Genomic DNA, 19,938 nt, shown 5'->3' on the forward strand with positions numbered 1-19,938 from the left:
CAACGCTCTGTCATAGATAATATATTCATTCGCCTTTTCCTTTTGTGGCGGGAACAAACTCCTTAAGAGACAAATTGAAACAAGGGTTGACTAGTTACTTTTTGGGGGAGTTTTTCCCAGGCCTTCGGAAATACTGTTTAGTCGGTGTCAGAAAAAGAATCACTGATTAAAATAAAGGCTATCATTTATTGAACCTGGGCCATGCACTTTACTCATCAAACTTCATTTCTCCTTCTAGTAAGTCTCTGAAGTAGGACTATTCTCTCCTTTTATAGACTCGAAGCTCTGAAACAAAATGACTGGTACAAGTTCACAAAGACAGAAAGTGGGAGACTCGGTACCTAAACCTAAATCACCATGAGTTCGTCCACAAATCTTCAGTTGCCCTAGCTACAAGGGGGACCTGATTTGTAGGAGAAAAATACCAGCTTAAGTAGTTTTCTTACTTAAACCTCGACTTGTTATTTTATTAACAGGTTTTTACCTTGAATTTTCTTGAAACTTATTTTCAGGGCACATGATCAAGGGACAAAAAGTAATGAATGAAAGGCTGATTTTTCCAGTGCCAGGTTATATTTAATCTTGGGGAAAGGCAACATATTGTTTAATTTTGAAGTCCCTACTGAGAAATAATATGACATATTTTAACTATATTTTTATGGAATAAATATAAGACAGGTTGCTTACTGAATATTTTTGGGCTTTTAACCACATGTGATTGATTTAAGGTGAGTTTTTAAAAGTAGTTTTTAAAATTATTTAATTTATTTTTTGGTAAATGATTCTAACCAACTGCGTTTCCTATAAAACAACAGTCTCTATTAGCAGTGTCTTTCTTTTGGCTGTAAAAAAATATTCACAAAATGAAATATGCACATCAATTAGATGTGGCAAATTGTGTAACCTCTTAGAAAGACTTGAGTTAGATTAGACCTTCTTTTGATTAATGGGCAATCTTTAAATGAATTAGCCCAGATTCTGCCCAGGAGCATAGTCTGGCCATCCCAGGGGAAGGCACTAGAACAAGTCGGAACGTGGAATATCTGTCTTCATCATCAAATACTGCTCAAAAGCAATTGGTTTTGAAGTACTCTTCAGACAGAGGTCGCAAACTCCAGTGCCTGGAGGAGGTAGGCAGGTGATACAGAGTCAAGCGGGCTGAGTGGAGGAAACAACCTGACACATGATGGTGATAAATGGCACCTGACACTTGGCCATGGAGTCAGAGAGATGATCTGGAGCCATGGGACTATGGCAAACTGGCCATCCAAAGGGGCAGCTACTTTTCCATTTTGGCTGACTGAGGCCATTTGGGAATTGGGGCTCAGTGCTTTCAGATCATTTGATTTTTAAAGAGAGATTAGAATTTCAAATTTTAATGGATCATCTTCTAATGTTTAATGTTGACAATTAATTTTAAAAATGCTATTTGGGCCAATTTACAAAACCACCCTGGACCACATCTGGTCAACAAGCTACCAGGTTACCACCTCTGATTTAAGGAAATAAGTCAAATAGTAATAGAAATAATACCTGAAAATGATCTCATGGTTCTGAGTTCTTTTATCTCCTTACCAGCCTTTAGATAACATTAAAAATGCACTTGAGTTATACTTTACCAAAACAAACAGGAAAGATGGTGTAGGCCTAGCATACTATATGAAACCATACGGTGTGTTTCTTTTTTTTTTTTTTTTTTTTTTAAAGATTTTCTTTATTTATTTGAGAGAGAGAGCACAAGACGGGGGAGCGGGAGAGGGAGAAGCAGACTTCCCGCCGAGCAGGGAGCCCGATGCGGGACTCGATCCCGGGACTCCAGGACCATGACCTGAGCCGAAGGCAGTCGCTTAACCAACTGAGCCACCCAGGCGCCCCGGTGTGTTTCTTGATACGTGAACTATACACCACTTCCTTCGGAATTAACTAAAGAGCTTATTTGAAATGTGCATGCTGGATTTACATTAATTAGGTCTCAGGTGGCTCCTATAAATCTGACTGTGCAAGCACCTCAATCCCCAGATGATTCTAACAGCCATTAATGGAGTTCCCCACTTTGAGAATTTGCAGGCTGTGTGGTCACTTCCCTGCCAGCCCACACGACTGTATCTTCTCCATTCTCCCAGGCAGGGACAGCTCTGATTTAAAGGGATCCTTTGGATCCCTGCTTGGTTGGGTGATCCAGAACACGTCTGTGCTTTTGGGTCATTCAATTCCAAAGTTACAGGTTGATACTTCATAATGACAAATGTCTACCTCATTAGTTTGCAGTTTATGGTTGCTCAGTATATGTCTTCATTTAGCTAATGTCTTAGCGGGTTATTTCCTCTTGGCTCCCTACTGAGTATCAGTGTAATGTACCTGATCGGTGCCCAGTAAGTAATTTTTGATTGACTATTATAATGTATTAATTACAACATTGTCAACTAGGCACGCTGTCTGTGACTGAACCAAACAATCACTTACTTTAACCCACTAGGCATTTTAGGTAAGCCAGTGATTTGACTAATTTTTAGCTCTTAGAAAATTATTTGATGACATTGACCAAATGAGCCCATTGTCAAATAATATGACGGCTGACCTCACCTGCTCTTAAATTCAGGAAGTAAACATATTATAAGGAGTATATATCTCATTATGCATTCTTATCCAGGATGAAAATAGTATCATGAAAGTGTTAGAGTGACACCATTTTAGACACTGGAAACATTAGCTGCAGAAAATGCTGATAGACTGACACGTTCAATGAACTACACATTTTAGTGTGTCTAGGGAAAACCACAACTGAAATGTAAATTGTTATTTTGTTTCAGTGAAAAATGAACCAAAATGCAAGTTGTCTTTTAGAAACATTGAGATCAGGAAAAGGTATTAGACCTGTGTTTTCTATCTGGTGTTCATACCCTGTCGACAACAGAACCTGGGTGTGAGGCCCAGTTTAAGAGATTATTCATCACTTAGCTGAGACTATAAATAAGCTGCTTCTTAAAGCATTCCACCCATTGTTAGACGAAAGAAATGTTTGGCCTCCAAGGTAACCTTCTCCAGAAGATAAACTGATAATTTCTTGCACATCTTGTCTTTTCCCATCATTTCCATGCTATTCTAGTTAACGCAACCAGCCTTGCAGTTCAGAATATTCAAATATGCTATTAGGGTCCTGGACACAGTGATGGGTCTTGAATTCACCCTTGCAGAGGTGAAGTAACATTAAATTTGTCACCGCCTCCTCTCAGTCAGCAAGATGGCCCTGGATAATATCTTTAAAAATACTAAGTTAAGAAGTCCATGGGGAAGAAGGTGAAAAGAAGGTTAGTGTAGACATAAAATCAGGCACCAGATGTGATGACCCTTCATCAGAGGCTTTGTAGCCTGCAAGTCAGCATAATGTTATCGAATTCACCTCCTAGCTGAAGCCAGATGCATTGACAAAGGCCACCCCACCTGCACACTAATAGATAAGCCATCAGCATCCCCTCACAAACTAGAGACACAGAGCAGGAACAATTTATGAAAAGAACTTAAAACTATAAATAGCCTCTTTTATTTTCTATTCCCCTCACCCCAAAGGATTGACCTTTTATTTTAATGCCTCAAGAACCCGTGAATATAACTTAGAGAGACATAAAAATTAACCTTTGGATGCCAGAATCCTGAAAATTATACTTTGAAGAACTTATGGAAAACTCAGGCTTCCGTTTGTTGAGCAACTGGGATAAAAAAGAGGGACAAATAGAGTGATGAGTTTTCAAATAAGCTTTTTCTTACACAGAACACACTTGGCAGAAATAACTTCAACTAGAATTAATGGAGTGGAATAGAAATTGCAAGTTCTAATTTTTATTTTTGCTTTCTATTATGTAGGTAAAGTTCATGGTCTTGGAATTGATCAACCTTGATATGCTTTGATTAATACAATATAAAAACTTCCAAAAGAGTTCTGTGTTACCTAGAGGAATTAAAAAGTAAAATACCCAATGCCTTTTTAAAGCTTGGATGAAATGTATAGTAACTGTATTATCCGATATGCAGATCTTTATTTTAGAAAAGAGAATCCCCAAACTGGATGAGAAGTGGGATTCCAGAAGGCAGATTCTAGGAAATTGTTCATGATGAAATGTGATTTTTGAAATTAGAAAAATAATTTCAACTGTGCCCATTGCAGAAATTAATTCATCACATAATTACATTATGTGTATGGGAAATTACATGAAGACAACCAATGCCCTCATAGTAACTAACAATTAGAGTTCATGAATAAGGATCGTGGGAAGAAAAAATTAATTTGGTTGAGTTTGGGCCAAGAAAAGAAAATAAATTCAAGCCAGTTAAACCTAACAAGTAATCCAATGCATGCACTTTAAAGAATGGTGTTGGGAGGGCATCCGCCACCGGCAGGAAGAAGTCTCAAAAAATTCTGAGTGGTCAGCCTGCAGGCTTCTCCAATTGCTGATGCTGAGCAGTTTCTGTAGCTGGTCACACAGGCAACCACAGAGGTCAATGTGCACACAGCATGACTGCCCTAACTGCCCACTCCAGGGGACAGCAAGGATGGGAGGGTGGCTTGTTGGCTGCTTGCTGGGCTGGGGGCCTGGGCTCTTCTCCTGCCCCAACCCCCCCTTTATGTGCAGCCTCCATCTCAGCCACCTGTGTTCCCCTGGTGGACTTGGGGGGATAGGGAACTGGCGCAAACCTGTCGACTTCTGGATCCTGCCTTTTCTATGAGTAATAGAATCTTTCATCTCAGAGAAAAAGAAAAGTGATGAGATGTTCCACCAGCCTCGCAATCACTTGGGATTAAAATTCCAGTCATCTTTGACTTCTCTCGCAATTGTCCCGGACATCCAACCTGTTTTCAAAGCCCGTTGTCTCCACCTCTGGATTTTTTCTGTATCTGTTCCTTCCTCTTCATTTCTACCACCATAGACCTAACCCCGACCCACATTATCTCATTAGGTCTGTTGAAATGGACTCCTTACTAGCCTACCCCCGCCCATTTTATTCTATTTCCTGGGTCTGCTCATGTCACTTTGCCTGTTTCTCATACCCAGTGCTCTTCTTTATGAATGAAATAAGCCCAAACTCTTCGATCTGCATTCACAGTCCTCTCTGTGGGACTCAAGGTTACGTAATGGCATTCTGTCCTACAGTTGAGTATCAAGTGCCTGGTATACAACAAGGACATGGCACTAAATGTCCTGAACAATTCTTGAATGAAGCGGACACTCTTCTCAAAGACTTTGTAGTTGCCACTTCTTATCGTGGCTATCATGATGGTTAATGGGTGCTAAATACTTTCCACGCATGATCTCATTTATAGACCAGCCACATGTTCTCCTTACTCCGGTCCACATGGAATGCCCGTGTTTCTTCATGATTTTCCCACCATTGTTCATATAGTCCCCTGCCAGGAATGCTTTCTTCAGCCACCTTTCTTTTCTTTTCTTTTTTCTTTTTTTAAAGATTTTATTTATTTATTTGACAGAGAGAGAGACAGCAAGAGAGGGGACACAAGCAAGGGGAGTGGGAGAGGGAGAAGCAGGCTTCCTGTGGAGCAGGGAGCCCGATGCGGGGCTCGATCCCAGGACCCTGGGATCATGACCTTAGCGGAAGGCAGACACTTAGCGACTGAGCCACCCAGGCGCCCCAGCCACCTTTCTTTATTGCTCACCCAAAGACAGCAGTGAACAAATCACACACATTCTCTACTTTTTGAGAATAAATAAGTATAAAATGTGTCTGGTGATATTTAAGAAAAATAAAGTAAGTTAAGAGTGTCAAACTGACAAAGTCTTGCCCCTTCTTTAGGGACAGGATTTCTGTGATCCTCACCACTCTATGGTAGGCTCTGTTCTGCGATGGGGTGTGGATTGAAGGGCGGGGGGAGATGAGGAGTGGTGGGACTAATCCCATTCAAAACACATGGTTGAGGACAACAATAATAATGCTGATGATGACTAATATTTACTGAGCACTCATAATATAAGCTCTATCTGCTTAAAACCTCACAATGATTCAGTGAAATGCTATTTTATTCCCATGTTACTGAATCTTGAAACATGAGAGAGATTGAATGAATTGTCAGCATTTACAGTGATGGTAAGTGGCAGAGCCAGTTGACCCAAGGCAGTCCAGATCTGAGATCTAACCTAATAGTCATTCTATGAATTGACCTATGGAATATGAGGGTGTTCTTGGCAAAAGATGGGGAAACTTAGTGCTGGGTAGATGCCCAAGAAATTTCCATGTCAACTACCTCTGTGCCTCCAATCTCCTCTCTTCTAAACCGGTCCTTCAAAACTACAAGAGCTATCTATTCAATATGAAAGTCCAACTTCGTCGTTATCCTGATTAAACAACCGAACGTCGTCCACTGCTGGAGAGAGACACCATTACTATATATTGCTCTCTAATAAAATTTATGAGGTGGTGTATACCTTGGCTGTCAGTTTAAGAAAATCTCTACACCACACACACCTGGTACAGAAGGAAAAGTTTATTTAGTGATTTGTTTTATTAGCCATTATGAAGAGAATCCTTATTGGATATCATTGATAAACTACAGGGAGATTTAGTTTTTTTTTTTTAAGATATTTTATTTATTTATTTGAGAGGGAGCGCACATGAGCAGGCGGAGGGGCAGAGGGAGAAGCAGACTCCTTGCTGAGCAGGGAAGCCCAACGCAGGGTTCAATCCCAGGACCCCAGGATCACGACCTGAGCAGAGGGCAGCCATTTAACCCACTGAGCCACCCAGGCACCCTGGAGACTTAGTTTTTATCCACAAAAATAAGTCCTCATGGGTACAACAACAAAGTCAGAGGCAGTTCAGGGTGGCAAAAAGAAGAATAAACACAAGGGTTTTGGAGCCAGAGTTTGGAATCATGGCATGATGCCTCTCAGAGCTCCTGCCCCCTTATCTGCAGCAGCCTCAAGTGCAATTTGAGGAAATGTTTTCTTCTTCATAAGGTTGCTGTGATGATTGAATGAGATAATATATTAATGGGCTTGAAACAATGTCTACATAGAAATTCTTAAGCAAGCGATAACCATTATATATCATTAAAATTCATTGCTCTACCCTTGTTATATTTAGTGATAGTAGTTTAATTCAAGTAGTAATATGTGAATGTTGTTTCAAAGACAAGCAAGAAATCTTAGATTGCTTGAACATGGGATAAAAATTCCTTCTTCCAGAGAAAACCATGCTAAGATTTCTTATTTGCCCTTCTAGAATTTTTCCGTATGAAAATATACATGTGCTCTTTAAAAAAAAATACATGATAGTATTTATTATACAGTTTGCATCTTACCTTTTTTTTTTCCCTGTAAGGATGATTCCGTAATGGCACTTATAGATCTACTGAATTATCTTCAACAGCGATGTGGTATTTCAATATGTAAATTTAACAAATTTTCTACTGATGGACATGTATGTTGTTTTCAGTTATTTTCTATGACAAAAGAACATTTTGATGAATATCCTTATATATTTATTTTTTAGAATTCATTTCTAGAAGTAGAATTGCTGCATCAAATGGTATATGCACTTGAAACTTGGATAGCTCTTGTTCAACTGCCTTCTGAAAAGGCTGAAAGAATTCATACTCCGACTCAGTTTAGTATAAAGAAGCTATTTAAAAAACACTCAATATTCTTAAACCAATTTTCTCACTATCCCAGAAAACCCCAAGCTACATTCCTACCTCCTTTCCTGTAATCTTCTTTGCTCCTAGCCTAGAATTATCCTTTTTCTCATTTGTCTATCTAAATCTTGCCTATCTGCATTAGTAGGACATATCCAGTTGCAAGTAAGAGAACTCAAGTGAAACTAGATTAAGGAAAATTAAAAGACAGGGGAGGATAATAACTGAATGGATTCTAAGTAGTTCACAGAATTGAAAGATGAGCTGCAGGTTCTAGAGCAGTTCTAGAGACCTGGGAGCAGACACTGCACACATGGCTCTAACTATTCAATTACAACTCTGTGAATCTCTGTATGATTTAATTTTCTTCAATGGTAGGCTGGTGGGTCTCATAACTGTCAGAAATGTGAAAATGGGGACGCCTGGGTGGCTCAGATGGTTAAGCATCTGCCTTCGGCTCAGGTCATGATCCCAGGGTCCTGGGATCGAGCCCCACATCGGGCTCTGTGCTCAGCAGGGAGCCTGCTTCTCCCTCTCCCTCTGCCTGCCTGTCTGCCTACTTGTGATCTCTCTCTCTCTGTGTCAAATAAATAAATAAAATCTTTAAAAAAAAAAAGAAAAGAAATGTGAAAATGTAGCAAAGTATAAACATGAAACTTCAAAAGATGTTTTACACTGGCAACTTTCGGCTATCCATACTTTTGGTATCTTCTCCTTAGATGGAATTCAAATGAGACGTTTAGAAAGCTGGTAGAACGTCCAGAGAAATCATTCCTCCTAAATATCAGGGAGTCGGAATTTCACTGTTATTCTTTATAATAATGTCCTTTAAGTGAAAGATGTCCAGCAACAATTCCAGAATCATCTCTTCTTCCACCTACATGACTAGGGTATTTTGGAAGCGCCCCCCTTGGTCACGCTCTCCGTGGTCCTGAACTACCACATAGTGCACTGTTTCAAAGTCCATTGAAATGTGATAGGAGGAGGAAAAGGGAATAGAGAAAGTGAAGAAGCTGTTGAGAGAGATAAGAAAATATTTTTGTTTTGTTAATTTTTAAATACTCTCAGTAACCAACAAAGAAACCATGATCAACCTTGTCCAAACAGAAAGAGAGCAAGCAATTTCGTGGGAAGCATGGTCATCTGTGCAAATGTCTGCATAAGCAAGGTCACATGGGGGAGTCAGCAGATCATTACTGGGTAGAGACAGGATGGATCAACTGTCATTCACAGCAGACATATAACAAATTACATGGATTTTCTTTATTTTTACTTTTATATTATGGTGGGGAAATTGCAGAACTAAAATCATAATAAAGTCTCACAATTCACAAAACTGTGTTTAAGTATATTTTGTAGTTCTATAAAGATTCTAAGAGGTATGGTTTCTACTCTGGTAAATTGTGTGCCTATCGATGACACAGTCATTTTTATCTTACATAATTATATTGTTGGTATTGATTTATTTTACATAAAATTTTATTTCTTATTTTTCCAGCTTAAAATTAAGTGCTAGTATTAATATTTGCCTTTTGGATGCACTGCATTACTTTCCATTAATCTTTAACAGTAATTCAAGATAAAGGGGAGAGCTATCATTTGTTTGGGAAATTTTTTAATCAGTAAAATTTGATTAATCTAGAAGTAAATTTCTAGAAATAAGCTTTCACCTAAAAATATTATTTAAAAGTTTGGTAAAAAAAAATTAGGACATATTCTCTTGGAAATTTTTTCTATGGCTCTCTCTCCCTCATCACCCTTCCCCCTTCCCTCCTTCTGTCTGAATTTTAAGAAATGTCTAGAAGTCTAGGTTTCAAAGATAAGAAGGTAAAAGTCCTTGTTGAGAATTATCTAATATAGCATCAAACATACCAATACCTTTATCCTCATGGCAATTTTTCAAGTTAGAGTTATTTAGGAAATATGAAATATGTTGCCATAATTATCCATGTAAGCCCTACAGATTTTATTATATACATTTACTGTACTATATACATGTGAGGAGTGGGTTGAACACTAGTGATTTCCCTGAAGAATCAAATCATACCCCAAGCATGTTGTGTGTACCTGAGATAAATGCTGATTGGTCTCATATATAACACAAACACAATAAGGCTAAAGCCTGTGCCAATTCCAAGGTTTACTCTGATTAGACCATCAGCAGCAATTGACTCAATAGTTTCTTCTCCCTGATACAGTACCTTCCCTTCTCCTTAAAGAGAACAACCGTAGTAGTTGCTCTTCTCAGTCTCCTTTGCTGGTTCTTCTGCACTACTCTGTTCTCTACTTTCTGTCTCTTGATGGTCTTGTCCAGTATCATGGGCTTTCAATTCCACATATGCTGACAACCTTCACATTTACATCTTCTGCCCAGGCCAGTCTTTTCAACGGCAACTTTATATATACAAATGCCTACTTGATATCTCCACTTACGGGTTCAACCAGCATCCGAAAATCAACATTCTCTTCAATCAGGAACTGAATCTTCCTGATCTTCCCATCATCCCTGTACCTGTTTACCCACAGTCATCTAATCTGTGGTACTCAAAAAAAAAATGGCTACAAATTCTTTGTTATTCCTCCCAGGAAGAAATATGGTCCAGGTTCCCTCCCCTTTAATCTGGCAGGGGTCGGTGACTGCTTCGACCAACAGAGTACATACAGAAGTGAAGCTCTATGATCTCTGAGATGAGATCATAAAAGTCTACACAACTTCTGCCTGGTTCTCTTGGAACACCCCTCTCTGCATGTTTGCTCTTGGGGTGCTCCATCTGCAGCCTTGAGCCTTTGGAATTTAGCCTTCATGCTGAGAGAAGCTCTAGCCACATGTTGAGAGCAGGTGTAAGGACTCTGATTGACCTAGACTTTCAGTCATCCCAATCCAAGTGCCCAACATAGGAGTGAAGACACTTTCAGATGATTCCAGGCTCCAGCCATTCAATTTGCCCCCAACTAGTCATTCCATCTCATCCAGGGTCCTAGACATCATGGAACAGAGGCAGCCAACCTCACAGAGCCCTGACTGAATTCCTGACCCACAGAATCCTAGAGCATAATGAAACGGTTGACATTTTAAGACACTTCCTTTGGAGCGGTTTCTTAACCCACTAATAGAAAACTGACACACTACCTCAGCTCATGGAAACTTTACCTTTCTGGATGCACAGACTAAAAAGGCCTTTTTCTCTCATGTCACATCCAAACTACCTGCAAATCCTGCTGACTCCACCTTCAAAATATATTCAGAATTTGACCACTTCCTTCCATCTCCACTGCCAGCTGGATTTCCACCTCTTGATTAGATTTCTGCAATAGCCATTTAACAGGTCTCCCCACCTCTGCCTTCATTCCTGTCCCCTCTCCCCTGACAGTCTGTTCCCAACAGAACCAGCAGAATGGGTCTTTGAAATATAAGTCAGATTCTGCCCATGCTCTGTGAAACACCCTCCAGTGGCTTCCATCTCCTTCAGCGTAAAAACCAAAGTCCTTAAAATGACCCACATGATCTTTTATGATTTCATCTACTGTGCTGTCTTGAATCTCTCTTCTTCCTATTCTCCCTTCCCCTGCTTGGCCACAGCAACTCTTCCTTCCTCACCGTTTCCTTGAATGTGGCAAGCATGTTCCTAAACTTGGGCCTTTTGCACTGGCTACTTCCTCTGCATAAACACTTCACCATTTTCCAGTTGGCTATTAGCTCACCTTTGTTGGGTCTCAATGTTACCTTCTTGAATGAGACGTACCTGGGTGGACCATCTACTTATAATTGCAACCCTCTACTACTACCAGCACTCCCAAACCTCCTAATCTTGATTTAATTTTTTTTTCCATGGCACTTATCACCTTCTAACATACTAGATGTTCTAATCATTTAGGATGTTTAGTTTTATGGCCATTTGTCTTCCCTTACTAGAATATAAGTTCCTTGAGAGCAGATACCTATCTGCTTTGTTTGTGCTGTACCTCAAGCACTTGAAATAGCGACTGACAGATAGTAAATGTTCAATAAATATTTGTTGAGTGAATGAATGAAAATTAACCCTTCAAAATGGAATTTCCTAGTACTTGGAGAAATTTATGTTTGGTAAGTTGGGTACAAAATGGCATTTAACATTTTAACTAGTTTAATGAAATTAATGTTGATAAGACTAATTTAAATTACTAATAAGTAATTCATTTTTAAATACATCTCCTTTACAAAAAAGGACAGTCCTTTCCTATGTAACCTCAATCCAAACACTGGTGGAAAATAAAATATAAATTTATATGAGTATATTTTACATGCATTTATGTCTACTTCACCTCTCTCCCCCAAATACTTTATACACAGTGCAAGGTAAATGACATTAACTCAATATTACAAGAGACTAAAATTGGGAAATGATAATAAACGTTTGTAATGTTCAAGAAAATAGTAATTGAATTACTTTGTGTTCTTAATTTGCCTTTTACCTGTATTTAGATTTCCATTGTTAAAATAGATGGAAAATTTGAGTGTAGCAGATTTCATTGCTTAGCAGGTACAGATTGGCTTCAGCTTAAGAAAAAAAGTAGTGGAAAAATCATATTTGGTTTATACAAAAAATAGTATAATTTAAATGAACTAGAATCCATCAGAAGTACGATGTGCATTTCCTCCTTAAGAGACTTGTGGTTAGCACAACCAAGGAACTAGAGGTGGTGGTTGTTTTGCTTTTGAATTCAGAAATACTCATGTAGTGAGCCGAACTGCAGATCGTGACACCTTAATTGCTCGGAAACTAACTTAGTGGGTCTTAGCAAGCATTAAAAGAAGAAGAGCATGCGAAGGAGAGAGATAGGAGTAAAGAGATCCGAGTGCACTGCAAGGCATAAGGGTAGGTTGTATTTCAGTTGCTTGCCTGCATTTGTACAGGGCTTGATGTACATTGTGTTTGTAAATATTTTTAACTGGGGGTCATGGTCAAAAGTTTTCAAGTCACGGGGCACCTGGGTGGTGCAATTGGTTAGGTGGCCAACTCTTGGTTTCGGCTGGGGTCGTGATCTTGGCATTGTGGGATCGAGCTCCATATTGGGCTCTGTGCTCAGCCTGGAGTTTGTTTAGATTTCTCTCCCTCTCCCCTGCTCTCTCTCTCTCTCTAATAAATAAATAAATCTTTACCAAAAAAAAATTTTTTTAAGTCACTGCAGTAGAGTATTTCAGAATAAAACTATTGACCAAAGGTGAGTCCTTATGTATTTCATATAATATTTTCATTTAAAATATATGGTTTTAGGTATAAGCTGATGAGTCGTTTTCAAATCTTAGCACATGTAAAACTCAATGGAGGAAGTACACATTAACCTAGACAGCATCCGATTTCGTAGAGTCGGGGTGGGATAGAAAAAGCTGCACATTTAACAAGCACCCAGGTGATTCTGATGTGGCTGACCCTCTGGCAACACCAGAGGTATCGATGTAATTACAAATGTCTTGAGTTCAAATTAACTCACATGTTCCTAGTACACACATATTCCTAAGCTTCTAATCAGTTGTGTAGTTGTGGTTTTTGGTTTTTTTTTTTTAAGATTTTATTTATTTATTTGAGAGAGAGAGCAGGAGCAGGGGGAGGAGGGGAGAGGGAGAAGCAGACTCCCCACTGAGCAGGGAGCCCAATGCGGTGCTCGATCCCAGGACCCTGGGATCATGACCTGAGCCGAAGGCAGAGGCTTAACCGACTGAGCCACCCAGGCATCCCTGGGTTTGTTTTTAAGTAAAGGACCTTGAAATCATGAGCCATCCTCAGTTTGAGGAATTACTTCAAAAAGAAGAAGGAGGAGGAGGAGGAGGAGGAGAAGAAGAAGAAGAAGAAGAAGAAGAAGAAGAAGAAGGAGAAGGAGAAGGAGAAGGAGAAGGAGAAGGAGAAGAAGAAGAAGAAGAAGGGAAACAAAAAATATGATTATTAATCTTGCCATTAAGGGCGGTGGGTGGGAGAAAAGTGAGGGGCCATGGGAGACCCGGGGATTCTTTGTTAGGAAAACCAAATTATTTTACCTCCAGACCCTGACTACTAAATAAAAGGCATTGCAACTTCATCGTTAGGGAAATTCTTATTAAAAAACAAGTAAAGTTGCAGAATTATTTTGAAGACATTTTTTGGTTATCAAATTTTAGACTGAGGGCACCAAAAAGACAACTTTAAGATGAACAATGGGTCAAAACCAGTAAGAGTTGTTGTAAAGTCTATAAATCCTTCTAGGCATATGCTTTTCTAGATACAACAGATGTCTCTTTGAATACAAGAAACAGCTGGGGGTTCCTTCCTTGGATTAAGTGACCAAAAGAGTTGGTAGCATTATCTAAGATGAAATATTGACTGGCAAACCTCCAGTCCTTACCAAGGAATGCAGAAAACGAGAATATATTAAATCAATAAAATTTTTAAAAAGACAAAGCAAGTCTTTTAGATAGGCATCAGTGATTAGGGACTAATCTAAAAAATCACCAGTCAACAAAATTTCTGAAATGGAAGAACTAAATAGTGACAGAGTTTTCACCTTCTCCCTCTCCTCCAACCTCAGTCATCTGTTTATTTGATGCTTTGTTTATACCAAAAACAGCAAAAGGTTTGAAATTGTCTGTTGAGGGTGTTAATGCCTTTCTAAAATCCTGTGTTAGTTTGCAGTGCGTTTATCTTCTCTGAGTTCTCTAGGATAGAGGGAGGATGAAATCAAGACCAGAGCAGAACTGGATTTTTACTGGCTGACGGCCTGTAATTGGTTTTTCCCAAAGACTCAGAGACTTACCAGGCCTGGGTCACCACCTACTCCACGTTAGAGACTTTTGTTTACTGGTTAAGGCTGTACATTCACCTGTTCCCAAGATATTTAATTAAACATTTCCCTTTGTACCTAAGCCACTGATTCTTAAATTTTAGTGTAAATAAGAGTCTCTTGGAATGCTTCTTAAAATGCAGATGGTGGGGGTCCAGCGTTCTCTAAGAGATTCTGATTCAATAGGACTTGGATGTGGCCAGAACTCTATATTTTTAATCACACCTTGGAAAACACTCACACAAGTGCTTAAGAGACATAATAACTCTTCACACTTGTCAGAAAGATTTGATACCAGTGAATGAAAAGAGAGAAGCCCCAATGCAATAACGCCTCAGTTAAGTAGAATCGTTATTGCTGTTGTTCTCTTGGAATGTCTAGAATACTGAAATGTAAGTACTCTGCTTGCATTTCCCAGGAGCATATTATGGTGCCTTTCGACCAATCATCAGTCATCTGAAACTGTGCTAGAGAAAAGGTGGTGCCCACATGTACCCAGAAGAATCAGTATCCCTGGGAATGTGTCAGAAATGTAGGACAGCAGTCTGCCCTAGACCTGAATCAGAACCTGCACTTTAGTAACATTCTCAGGTTTGAGAAGCATTGATGTAGCAGATTCTCAAGCCCAATGTGACTTTCTAGGTCACTTTCAATTTCCCTACTTCACATTTTTTTTTTTAATCTGAAAGGATGAGAGATTTTAATTATAAGAGAGAACAAGGTTGTGGCGCCTGGGTGGCTCAGTGGGTTAAGCAGCCTACTCTTGGTTTTGGCCCAGGCTATGATCTCGTGGGTTGTGGGATCAAGCCCTGAGCTGGGCTCCACACTCTGCCGGGAGTCTGCTTGAGGAGTCTCTCCCTCTGCCCCTTCCCCCACTTGCGAGCTCTCTCTCTCTCTCTCAAATAAATAAATAAATCTTAAAAGAGAGAGAGACAGAGAGAGAGAAAAAGGTTATTAAGGGGAGGGGCATCTCCAGGCTCCCAAATCATATTGTTTGTGATTGATGACTTTTAAATCAGAAGGTAATAGGGCGTTATGGGATCTCATTTGTGCTGTGTATACTGTTTTTTTTTTTTAAGATTTTATTTATTTATTCGAGAGAGAGAATGAGATAGAGAGAGCGTGAGAGGGGGGAGGGTCAGAGGGAGAAGCAGACTCCCTGCTGAGCAGGGACCCCCGATGCAGGACCCGATCCCGGGACTCCGGGATCATGACCTGAACCGAAGGCAGTCGCTTAACCAACTGAGCCACCCAGGCGCCCCTGTGTCTACTGTTTTTTACAAGAGAGATCACAGTGCTCTGTAATTGTATTCATTTGTTTCCCACCTTTACTGTAAGCTTCTTGTGGGCAGGATCATATGTCAGGAATCTAAATCTTAAGCACCCAGCTTCATGCCTGACAAAGGAGGTGCTCCACAGCACTTGAATGGGGAAAAAAATTGCCTATCACTTATCTGAGTGATAGCCACCCTTCAAGTTCAAGCTTAAAGCTTCTCTCCTCCACAAAGATTTCTTTAGTTATTTCATCCGCCATGATCTCTACCTGCTCTCAGTGAATACCCTTTATTCCACATTTAACACACACACACACACACACACACACACACACACACTCCTTTGGGTATCATTCATCTGTATTTTGTATCTCTTATTATGCCATCAAAGCTATAAGAAGCTGTCTCTTTTATGTATTTTATACCGCCTTGCAGAGTAGGCATTCAAATATTTGTTACCATGAAGCTATCTTAAAATAACAAATAGACATTACAATGAAAAAATTGGCAAGTTTTTATTTCCCTTCAAGCATCATTCTAAATTGCCCAAATCTTAACGATGACAATATTTAAACAGCTCCTCCAGGTATAAGCTATTTATCCTAAGTAGAACATGTTTTGATATAAGAAATACTTTCTAATTGTCAAATTCTTAGTTGTACCTTCAGCCAATTCAAATTTAATTTCTGTTATTTTTGACAGTAACTTACACTTCTCTATGTTGACAATATGTAAAATGTTTAATTTATAACAGATTAATTCATAACCAAAATAAGTTTCTAGTTAGAGATCACTTTAAGGATATATGTAATAATTTATAAAGTTTGTATAATGTCCCTGATAGCATTACACAGTGCACCCATGGAATACGAAGTCTTAGCTCCTGGAATCATAACTGCATTTGTGAATATCAACATAACTGTCCCAGTGTTCCCATGAACCATTTCAGCTCTGTTTTAGTTTTAAAATGCACTTTAGTCTATTACACAAATCATCTCTAACCATCCTATAGATGGCGGCATTGAGCAATACATTTGGTAATAGGTTGCTTTTTGGTTTCTGTGCATTTTCAGCTAAGACTGAATATTTCATACGGTGTATTTCATTACAGTATGCCACACGACTAATTTTGCGTACGGTGACAGGATAATACTTGTACCTGCTCCAAACTACTTCAGATTCCACAAAAGCATCTCTTTCTAGTCTATATCTTGTATGAACCAAATGTGCATTTCCAGAGTTATCTCAACCCATTAATAAAAAAAGTGAATAACAAATGAACTTACTATAGTATAATTAGAATAAATATTAACCACCTTTAACGTTGGTAGTAAAACATCAGCATGTAGGAAGAGATGGCAGTAACATCCCATGATCAGCAATTACCCTCCGCCTGAAACCCACTGGTCTGAACAGAATTTGTTGCAGCAATCTGGCTTATCCCATGATTTCTATAGAACATTTTAGCCACTGAAATTGAATTTTTAAGGCATAAATCCTTTCCCACTGAGACATTAAAAAAAAAAAGCTTTTATATAATTATGTAGTAATTTGTTTTATATGATTAAAATCCAAACTTTTCTGTGAAGGTTATTGGAGAATATTTGCAAATTAAATCGATCTTCCTGCCTTCTTTTAGCAAGAGTATTTTGTTTTCCATAGAGGTATATTCCCTTTAGCTTTTGGGGGGAGGGCGGGGAAGGAAAGGATCATTTGAAAAGTGAAAGTCTATGGATTTGGACTGTTTTCCTACAAAATGTGAAATATCCTCCACTCCCATCCGCGCTAACCATCAAACCTGTAAAAAGCCCTTTGGCCTTAGATTACGTTGTTACTAACAAACAACCCTTTTATCCGACTTTTTTCTTGCCAAGGTTAAAACCCCACACAATCACACTTTACTACTAACTTCAGTCTTCCCTGCTCCGCATCCCCCCTCCCCTGCTCCCCATAAAGCAAGCTACGCTCCCAGAATCTCGGTCACTGTTGTTACCGCCTCCTTACCAGCTCCAAATATCTGCTATTTATAGCTTTGCAGTAGTGGGCACGTGTGCCCCCATCACCAAGCTGTCAGAGGGAGAGAAGGGCGGGCTCTCAATTCAAGTGTGTACACAAATGATAGATTAACCAGGTTTAGATGAGCCCGCATGATGTTGGGGAACCTGAAGGTAAGAGGAGAAATGAGGAGCTCCCAGGCTTCCGCAGATGCCGGGTCCCCCAATTCACGTACCACACGCCACTGAATGGCGCCTATGGTTCTTCTCTTTTATTTTATTTTTTTACTACGCTTTGCAACCTACCTTGGTACCCTCACCCTCTGTCCCCACCTCCCCTCCTGCAATGCAAGGCTTGAAAGACAGCCAGCCCTACCAATCAGCAGCTTTCCCAAGAAACAGCCCCCGCCCCTCACCCCCGCTTTAGGCCCAGGCGCGCTCCTCCGCGGCCCAGCCGGCCGGGCCACGGAGCATGCCCAGCACTTCCACTGCCGCCTTTCCCCGCGAGCATCCCGCAGTGTCTGAGAGCTGGAGGCAAAGGACGGTCCCCGGCGTGGAGAGGGGGCGGAAACCCCAAACCGGCCAGGAATGGGGTGGATAAATAAGATAGCAGTACACCAAATGACAAACGTCATCTTCGTAGGGTCCTTACTGCCAACTGGGCAAGCAAGGGACACACTGCTTGCTTATAGGTCAGCTTAAAAAAAAAGAACAACTTCGGGGAGCGTTTGCTTGTAGTGCGACTGATACCCCAAGGTGACTGTAAGAGTCTGTTCAAGTAGATCCAGGATGCTGGCCTGTTCTACTCGTGAAGTACCCATTTTCCCATAGCGTCGAGGTGGCACGATCCTTGTTTTCTCCCGATTATCCTTGTGGTCAAGGGTAAAAATTTTATGGGGTGATTCAATGGGTGTGGAAGCTGTGCGTGAAACAAACACTTAAGCCAATATTTACACAGTAGGGTTTTGGCCTTATGAACCCTCTGTAGGTCCCTAACCTCTTTTTAAAAACACAGGTAGATTCCGGAATGTGATAACGGGCATCTCGTTTTCTCGCCTAGCCTTTACTCCTGTGGATTCCCGCCCCTTCCCTAGGAAGGATGGGTTGGGGCGGGGGGGGAGCCGAGATATTTACATTTTCTCCCTAATTGATCAGCAGCTAGCCCCACAGCGCCGGACAGAGGACACTCTACCGGGATCCCTCTTTTCATTTCGGAGTGATCAGAATCCCCCAATATACGCCCTTGGGCGCACCTCTGTTCCTTCGAAGTACCTCCCTGCAGTGATTTCGGGGATTCCAAGGTGGAAGGCTGGCCCAGAAGTCCCTTAGTAGACCTTATAAAAATCCAGATTTTCGCGCTGTGGCCTATCACCCTGAAACTGAAATCTAGGTTTTATATTTTCTGGGAGAAAAAGGCTTGACTAGAAACCTCCCTCTCTAGGGGTCGATCTTACCTGTTAGGTAAGATCTAGCCCAGCTCCCGCGCCCCCTCCTCCCCGGACCCTCCCACTCAGGGCCCCGTAGCCGCAGTGCCCCCCCGCCGCCCCCCACCCTCACTCCTGCGTCTTCCCGAGCTCGCCCCCCCGCCGCCGTTTTCCCAGACTCCCCTCGTGCTTTCGGGTAGCCACCCAAACACACCCGCCCGCACCCGCGGCGGGGATTCCTGCGGGCCGGGGGCGCCGCGGGTGGCGCGCGCGGAGGACGGCTCTGCGCCGGGGCGGGCGGCCGCGCAGGGGCGCTGCCCAAGCGCTGCTCCTGGGCCCGGCGCGGGCGCCGCTGCGGCACGGCCGGGGGGCGGAGAGGGGCGGGCGCGGGGCGGGCTCGGCCGGGAATGTAGAGACCCGGGCGGGAGCCTCCCGGCGGCGGTGGCGGCGGCAGCGGCGGCGGCCGGGCTGCGGAGCGCGGAGGCTCCGTCACGTGTTTTTCTCCTCCGAGTGAGACGGCGGCGCGGTCGGCGGGGGCCGGCGCACAGAGCCAGACGCCGCCGCTTGTTTTGGTTGGGGCTCTCGGCAACTCTCCGAGGAGGAGGAGGGAGGAGGGGAGAAGTAACTGCAGAGGCAGCGCCTCCCGGGGAAGAGGCGTCTTCCCCGACTCCTTCCCAAACCTCCCTCTTTGCCTCCCGCCCTCGTCCCCTCCCCTCCTCCCCTGCCGACTGGAGCGAGGGGCAGGGATGAGCCTGTCCCTCCGGCGCGTCCCCAGCTCCCTCGGCTGCCCAGTAGCGTTTTGCGTGGAGAAG

This window comes from Phoca vitulina, unplaced genomic scaffold (assembly GCF_004348235.1).
Source record: "Phoca vitulina isolate PV1807 unplaced genomic scaffold, GSC_HSeal_1.0 scaffold1, whole genome shotgun sequence".
NCBI classification, from domain to species: domain Eukaryota; kingdom Metazoa; phylum Chordata; class Mammalia; order Carnivora; family Phocidae; genus Phoca; species Phoca vitulina.